Genomic DNA, 7,887 nt, shown 5'->3' with positions numbered 1-7,887 from the left:
TAAATCTGTGTAAATTTAAATTACATAAAGTCTCTCCCTCAACTGCCTGGTCTCAGAATAGCCCCCATTTTCAGTGGGCATTATAACCAGGGAATATAAACACCTTTATCATAGCAGCCCAGCCTTTTGAAATGTTGGCATAAATCAAATTTCCTCTTCCCAAGGCATATCAAACAACGTGGCAGAGTGGAGTCTAATTTGCTTCTAACCAATACTGAATCAAGAGGTTCTTTCCTTTGCTTATCTGAAGACTATTTCCCCATGACAAACACAGTGCTCCCTGTAGCCACCCCTGCCAACTGGCAACCCCAGGAGCCTGCCCAGTCACCCTAAGGACAAAGGTCGACAGAATTGTGTGGGAGAGAGAGAAGCAGCAGGGCCCTCTGGGCAGTAAGGAGAAGTGGAGACCACGGGAGCAGACACCTAACAGCATCCAAAGGTGAGCAGATCCTTCACTGATAGAGCACCAGAAGGTGGAGGCAAGAGCCAGCAGCGAACGGGCCTTCTCTGTCTGGGAAACTATGTCAGCTGGTGTGAAAACTTGGGATGCTTTTGTCGTTGTTGTGTCTGTAATGTCCTTGCTGGGACAGTATGGCTTCTTGAATGAATAATGAATGAACAACAGGTCAATCAATGAATGAATAGTAATATGGAGAAGGGGGAGCAATCTGTCGTAGATCAATGAATGTGGGCTCTGGAATACACACACACCACACAGATACACACACCACACACACACACCACACACACACACCACACAGATACACACACCACACACACACACCACACACACACCACACAGATACACACACCACACACATACACCACACACCACACACACACACACACCACACACCACACACACACCACACACCACACACACACACACCACACACACACCACACAGATACACACACCACACACATACACCACACACACACCACACACCACACACACACACCACAAACACACATACCACACAGATACACACACCACACACATACACCACACAGATACACTACACACACACACCACACACACACACCACACACACACCACACACACACACACCACACACCACACATACACACACACCACACAGATACACACACCACACACACACACCACAAACACACCACACACACACCACACACACACCACACACACACCACATACACACCACACATACACACACACAACACAAACACACACACCACACATACACAACACACACACACACACACCACAAACACACCACACACACACACCACACACACAACACATACACACCACACATACACACACACACCACACACACACACCACATACACACCACACATACACACACACAACACAAACACACACACCACACATACACAACACACACACACACACACACACACACACACACACACACACAGTGCTTCAGTGTCTCTCATTGCCTTCCTTCCTTCCCTGGGGAAGAGAGCTGACAGCTAGAGAAGAGACCGGAGGATACTGGGACTTTAAGAGGCCATACATTTTAGGAAGCACTTTACCAGCTTGATTCCCTGGGCAGTTTGAGTTGTTTGCTCCTCTGACCCAACCTCCAGTGAGATTCGGTTTTCTGTGTAGATGTTTTTCCATTTGGAGAACTGATGCCACTTTGACTGTCTTCCTTCTTTCTCTCTCCCTGGTCTAATCATAATATCCTTAAGGATTCAGACCGTGTCCTGAGCTCCTTTTCGTGTCTAGTTTGCCGAATATTGAAACGCCAAATACATATGGAAGAATGAATCAATTAATGAAATTAATGAGCACATGTCAAGGCTTAAGGAAAAAGATATTAACTGCTTGGTTTAATGAAAAAAAAAAAGCAACATTACTCTTTGTGTCTAAGTCCCCAGCCCTATGTTCCCATCCTTTTCTGTCATGAGCCCACATTGGTGCACAAGCACCTGTACCCCGTGCATAAACCCACAGCTGGTATGCACCCCGCCTGGCGTCACCCCCTCACCCCACCCCATGCTCATGAGTGGCACTTCAGCTCTTTGCATGGCATTATGTCTTCCTAGGGAGTGTTTTCAAGCTGAACCCCAAGCAGACGAACCAAGGCTGGAAACGCACTCTGATGCCGACGCAGACAGCGCAGCAGATGTCAGACAGGGCCAGACTCGGGAAATGTGGTACTTGGAGTCGGTGGCCCCTGAACTAAAATGAGCCCCAGGGACCGAATATGGAAGTAAGTGGATGGGTAGCAGAAAAGACACATTGATCTCCCTTTCTTTTCCATGTCTTTTCCCTCCAAACCTTTGAGGGGTTTTCAGTATATTAGGAGAGTATTTAGCATGGGATGTGGGACTCAGTCAGTACCTTGGCAAAAATAAAAATAAAAAATAAAAATAAAATTTAAAATTGCCTTGAGCTTCACAAGATCTTCCAAGCGTGTATGCTACGTTTTTATGATTTGCATTGGAGTCAGGCTCCTGGAAGCAGGCTCGAGGTGACCCAGGCAGGCATTGGCAGGTAACACGAGATCTGAGGAGACCATGATTATCTTTTTCTGCCTCCTTGTTCTTAATGGAACCATCTTAACTCCTGGGTCACTAAGGCTGCAGCTGATTCTGAACGTGCACTGAAGAAGAGCAGGAGAGCCACTAGATGGCAGCAGACGGTAAGAAATGTGAATTACAGGCAGGCTCCTGGAGAACTGGGCTTCCAGCCCTCCATTTTGCTTTGCATCTTTAATGAGATATGTGAGAAAAATGAGTCCCTTACACACCAGCTACAGATGCCACAGCATATGGAGAGACACCGCACAGCAATCCTTCTCTGTTTGTTAAACAGGAGGCAGCTAACCAGTCACTCGCTGCATCCCACCGCAGTTGTCCTTTAAGTCACTGGATGCTACTGTGGACAAGGTAAAATAACAAGAGAGAGGGGTTAAAGCAGAGTGGACTTCAAGATTACAGGGCACTGCCAAGCTACAGTGCAGGGTGAACTGCTGGCAAAGGACGAGAGACCCTCGAGGGCTACTTGGAGAGGACGCTGTGTGGCTTCCGGCTACCACAGCCCTCCCTTGAGGCGTCTGCTGCTCTCTCATCTCCTTGGCAAACCTTGGGGGCTCATTTATCCAGAACCCCTACGACCACTAGACAATCTCAGTGGTCTGACCTTTCGCCACAAACCTCAAATGGGAAAAGGAGCTCTGGGCATTTGAAAGAGCAAATCATACTTAGCTGTTCTTGCACACTGAAAGGCTATTGCATGACCAGAATGCATTAGGATGCACGCACCTCATAGGGGGCCATGCTTTCTAGGCTGCCCGAAACAAAAGTAGGGGGCCCCCGCTCCTGCTGGCAGCCTGGAAGACACAGCTGCGTGGTATGCCCCCAGGTCTGAATCAGCCAATTTTGCTGCTTCGTTGCTGTATTGCCCCCAACTTTTTTTCCCCCACTATCTACTCACTGTAAAAATTCCCTATTGGTTTCTTATAACCCAGGGTGTTCTGAAGCCCTGGACCGTTTCCAAGACCAAGTTACAGATCCAGGCACCCTTCTTTGGCCCGTTGAGAAACTGGACTGTCCTCTGTTAACCACAAAGCCCACGGTTCTCAGGATTTCTCAGGGTCATTCACTAAAATCCTGAAATTGGGGTAAAGAATTCAGTTGCTTCCCACACAGAGGACCTGAGATGCAGAACTGAGAAACAGCTTGCTCTCCGCTGGTCCTCTCGTGCCTTTCCTCTATTGATGCCTCCCTGGATACCAAGGTGTCCTGCTGCTGTTTCTTTCCCCCTTTACACTGCCTCCATATGCCAGAAACTCTTGCCAGTCTGTGTGACCTTAAACAATTCGTGGATCCTGTCTGCGGTGTGTAACTTGAGGTCCTGGAATTAGACGATAACCAAGCCCTCTTCCCGTTGTGTCATCTTGCAGCTCCGCTTTCCCAAGCTTCTGTCAGCACTCAGAGACCTGGCGCACCGGATACTGGTCCCAACAATAGGCAAATGCAGCAGGACCCAGCAACCTTTGTCCCCCAGTGGAGAAGAACCGTGGCTGTGCTTGGAGTCTTGTTGACACTCTTGTCCTCTGAGTGCAGCAAACTGGGGGTGGCTTCAGATGTCTTTGACACCAACAACAGGGTCTGGAGGTGGTCATACTTTGTGGAAAGAACCTACAGAGCTATCCCTGTGGGTGTTGGTGATGCCTAGTCCAAGACTTGAGGGTGTTGTAATAACTATTTCTCAGATTTAAAAAGAGCTTTTATATTCAGCATGCGGGTGTGGGGGCAAATCAGGTCGCCCAGGGGGGATCTACTCTCACCCATAATGGGGCATTGGTTTAGCTCAGCTGCTCCTACAAAAGGCTGAATACAGCCAAGCAGCAGCACAGGCAGCTCCCTGCAGCTCTCTGTGAAAATGACTCACAGCGGTTATGAATATCAGGCCTCCTTTGATGTGTTCCCAGACGTGAGGAACAGCCAGGAAGAGGAGGTAGGCTCTGGATGCCTGCTCAGTGGGGTAGTGCGCAGAGGCCTGAACACATCTGGCACAATGCTGGAACTCTAGGAGAAATTCAGGCTGGGTAATTACCTAGGACTTCCGAGGACAGCACAGCTCTCTTTTATTGTTGCCTCTCTGTGTGTGTGTGTGTGTCTCTCTCTCTCTCTTTCTGTCTCTCTGTCTCTCTCTCTCTCTGCCTCTCTCTCTCTCTGTGTGTGTGTGTGTGTGTGTGTGTGTGTGTGTGTGTGTGTGTCTCCCTCTCCTCTCTCTCTCTCTCCCCTTTCTGTTTGACTGTCTGCCTGTCTGTCTGTCTGTCTGTCTGTCTCTCTCTCTCTCTCTCTCTCTCTCTCTCTCTGTGTGTGTGTGTGTGTGTGTGTGTGTGTGTGTGTGTGTCTCTCTCCTCTCTCTCTCTCTCTGCTTTTCCCCTCTCTCCCCCTCTCTCTCTCCTTTCTGTCTGTGTGTGAGTGTTTGTGTGTCTCTCTCTTTCTCTCCCCCCCCCCACACACACACAGAGAGAGAGAGACAGACAGACAGACAGACAGAGAGACAAAGAGAGAAGAATTAAATTCTCCTAGAAACTGCAACCTGTTTCTATATCTTCCCCCTTCCTGAGGGGATAACAATTCACAACCGGGAATAAAAGTTGTTTTATTGAGCACAAAATGAATGCGTCCTCTCACCCAGCATCTGTACCAATTGCTTTAAAGCCATAGACCCTGCCCCAGTCAGCCAAGCGGAAGGAGTTTCCCCTGTAATGGCTGTTTCTAGACTCTTAGCCTTTCAAGTGGCTGCATGGTACCTTGTTCTTCTAATAGGCTCTCAATGGTGATTGAGTACAACACCTTCAAGTCTTTCCTCTCTTGGCAGCTCATGAGACTGGCTCAATCACACAGCAGAAGACAGAGTGGCGGTCACCACATCCTAGACCCTACCACTTTGTGTCTGTGTTTGGGGAGATTGTATGCATATGCAAGGATTTCTCCCATCTTAAACCAGGTTCACCAGCATATAGGCCCTGGAAACTTTACAAAGTCTTTACAGCTGTAGAAGCAAATAATACTACTGTGTTGCAGGCAGGCTGAGAGGTGGTGGCGCACGCCTTCAATCCCAGCACTCGGGAGGCAGAGACAAGTAGATCTCTGTGAGTTCGAGGCCAGCCTGGTCTACAGAGTGAGTTCCAGGACAGCCAAGGCTACACAGAGAAACACTGTCTCAGAAAAAGCAAGAAAAAAAAATCCTATGATGCAGTGGATGGCCCCGCCCATGCACACATTGGGAGCACTAAGTAGATTCTGTGGGTACTTTTGAGAGGGAGGGAAGAAGGGAGGGGGAGAGGCCATATGAAATTTGGAGGAGAAACTGGTAGAGAGAGATTTCAGAGGAATTCAAGAGAAGGTGATATGTAAATTTGATCTAACACATTATGTGCATGTATAAATATCAGGTAAAATACTTTAAAAAAAAAAAGGGCGCTTATCCAGGGGCATTGATTTGATCCCATGTTTGCTTATTTTTGTTTACTGAAATGAAACTGATGTTTGCTTTGTTGTCAAGTGGGGCTTTGAAGTGAAAAAGTCTCATAAATCCACAGAGATCTCTGTGCCATCATACATGGGAATGGAGCGAGCAGCTTGCATTCAGGGAGTGCTGACCGTGCGCCAGGCACAACACGGAAGGCCTCACGCACACCTTCCTCCCTAACGCAGGTCACATTCTGGGTCAGCGCGTGGGAGCTGGAGAAGGCGCTGTGTCTCCAAAGGCTCAAAAAGGCTGAAAGGCTCCACTCCTAAGATTCAACAGTCAACATGTTAAAGAACTTGGGCTCCAAATAATTGGATTCCACAACATTAGTTCTGACCGCCTTGCTCTCGTTATCGGGTGCTAACTATACACGACATTCCAGAGATTTAATAAGGCGTAGCAGAAAAGACATGGCCTGAGACGTCACCAGCTTCCTTGACTGTACACCAGAGCGCAGAGCGCAGACAGCTGTGTGGATGTAGACAGCATCATGGGGGGGCTGGAGTCTTGTTGACTTGGTATACTTTATGGCATCTTCTCTCAAGACTTCCACAAGCTAAATGCCCTTGCTCCATGCATCCCCACTGTTTCACCTCAGCCTCCGGCCCTACATTCATTCCCCTCTACTGCTCCATTGCTAAGGTCTTCTACTGCAGGACTTCATGGCCTTGAACTTGACAGCAGCCACACGAGCAATCCAACCTTTAGTGCACTGTGCTGTAGCTACCCAGTCACTCCCCTGTTTCTTTTTTTTCTTTTCTTCTTTTTTTTTTTTAACTTAGCAGCTTCTCCTTGAGTGTTTTTCTCTCTCTGTCTCTCTTTTCAGGGGCACAGTGCAAGAGAGCCAAGGGGGTCAGGGGGAGAGAAGATTTCCAGCTTGGAGGTCCAGAGAGCTGGATCATAAGTCAACTGAAGGAGAAGGAAGCAGAATGCCCAGGGTGGGAGAGCATCTCTGCTGCTTCCATGACCTTGGAAGGCAAGTGATGATACATCTAGTGGATGCTTCGTGTCGAGGTGAAGCAGAAGGCAAGAAGCAAATGTTGCGTTGGCTGCGGATCTTGCCAAAAGCAGAGCAGCTGCCAAGGCAACTTCTGCCTTGACTCATAACGACCAAGAGCTCAGAGGAAGAATCGCTTACTGTGATGAGCATCTTCTGGTGACATCAGCCCAACTGTGGCTTTGTGGGGGAGGGTGGGGGAGGGGGTCTTCCTGTTAAGAGAACCTTTCCTTCAAAGTAGGGCTAATGATTCTTAAGCCATTTAAGCCCCAGGGGAAACAGAAGCTTCCTTTGGAATGGACTAGACTCCTTGGCAACCCTAACAGCATCCCTTATCTGTAGAAGTCGGCTTCCTACTTCATTTTAGCAGATTTGTGCTCATCATTGCCAGAGAGCCTGAAGGTAGCAATTCTCAGTCAAAATCTCCCTAGGACCCTGAGAGACTGGTAGATCAGATGATCAGCTCTAGATACACACACACACACACACACACACACACACACACACACACACATTTTCCCTTACATCACACTGTCTTAACTCTGAGGCAGTCTGGCCATTTTGCCAAGCAGTTACTATTTCTTCTGGCAAAATCCAGATTAGGAAAATAAATTGGTTTTGTTTCTGATTCTTTCTAGGCATAGCCCCTAAAGTACCTGGCCGTAAGTGAACAGTAATCTTCTATTTCATCTCTCAGAGGCCCCCACTTCCAATCCATCTTCGCAACCTGCATCGGAGGCAGCTGCTCCCAAGTCCCTTCAGTAATCCACATACATCCGTTGAGTCACTCCTGCAATTCATCATTCCCTGCCTCTCTGCTTTTGACCACTAGGTGGCAATGCTGGATCAGCCAAAAACGCCAGATGCCCCATTCCATCTTATCCCTA

The 7,887-nt window shown here is 48.2% G+C and overlaps 1 long non-coding RNA gene across 1 annotated transcript; it reads left to right on the top strand.

Annotated features, from left to right (window-relative positions):
- Positions 1-357: 357 nt before the first annotated feature.
- On the top strand, positions 358-7,156 carry LOC311589101. The gene is made up of 3 exons (XR_014776426.1): positions 358-439; positions 2,055-2,221; positions 6,830-7,156. It is a non-coding gene; the product is annotated as an uncharacterized lncRNA (long non-coding RNA).
- The last annotated feature ends 731 nt before the right edge of the window (positions 7,157-7,887 follow it).

Source organism: Acomys minous (genome assembly GCF_964271855.1).
Source record: "Acomys minous genome assembly, chromosome: 18".
In the NCBI taxonomy this organism is placed as follows: Eukaryota; Metazoa; Chordata; class Mammalia; order Rodentia; family Muridae; genus Acomys; species Acomys minous.
Note: the sequence above shows the minus strand (reverse complement) of the source record. Positions and strands in the feature narration are given on the sequence as shown.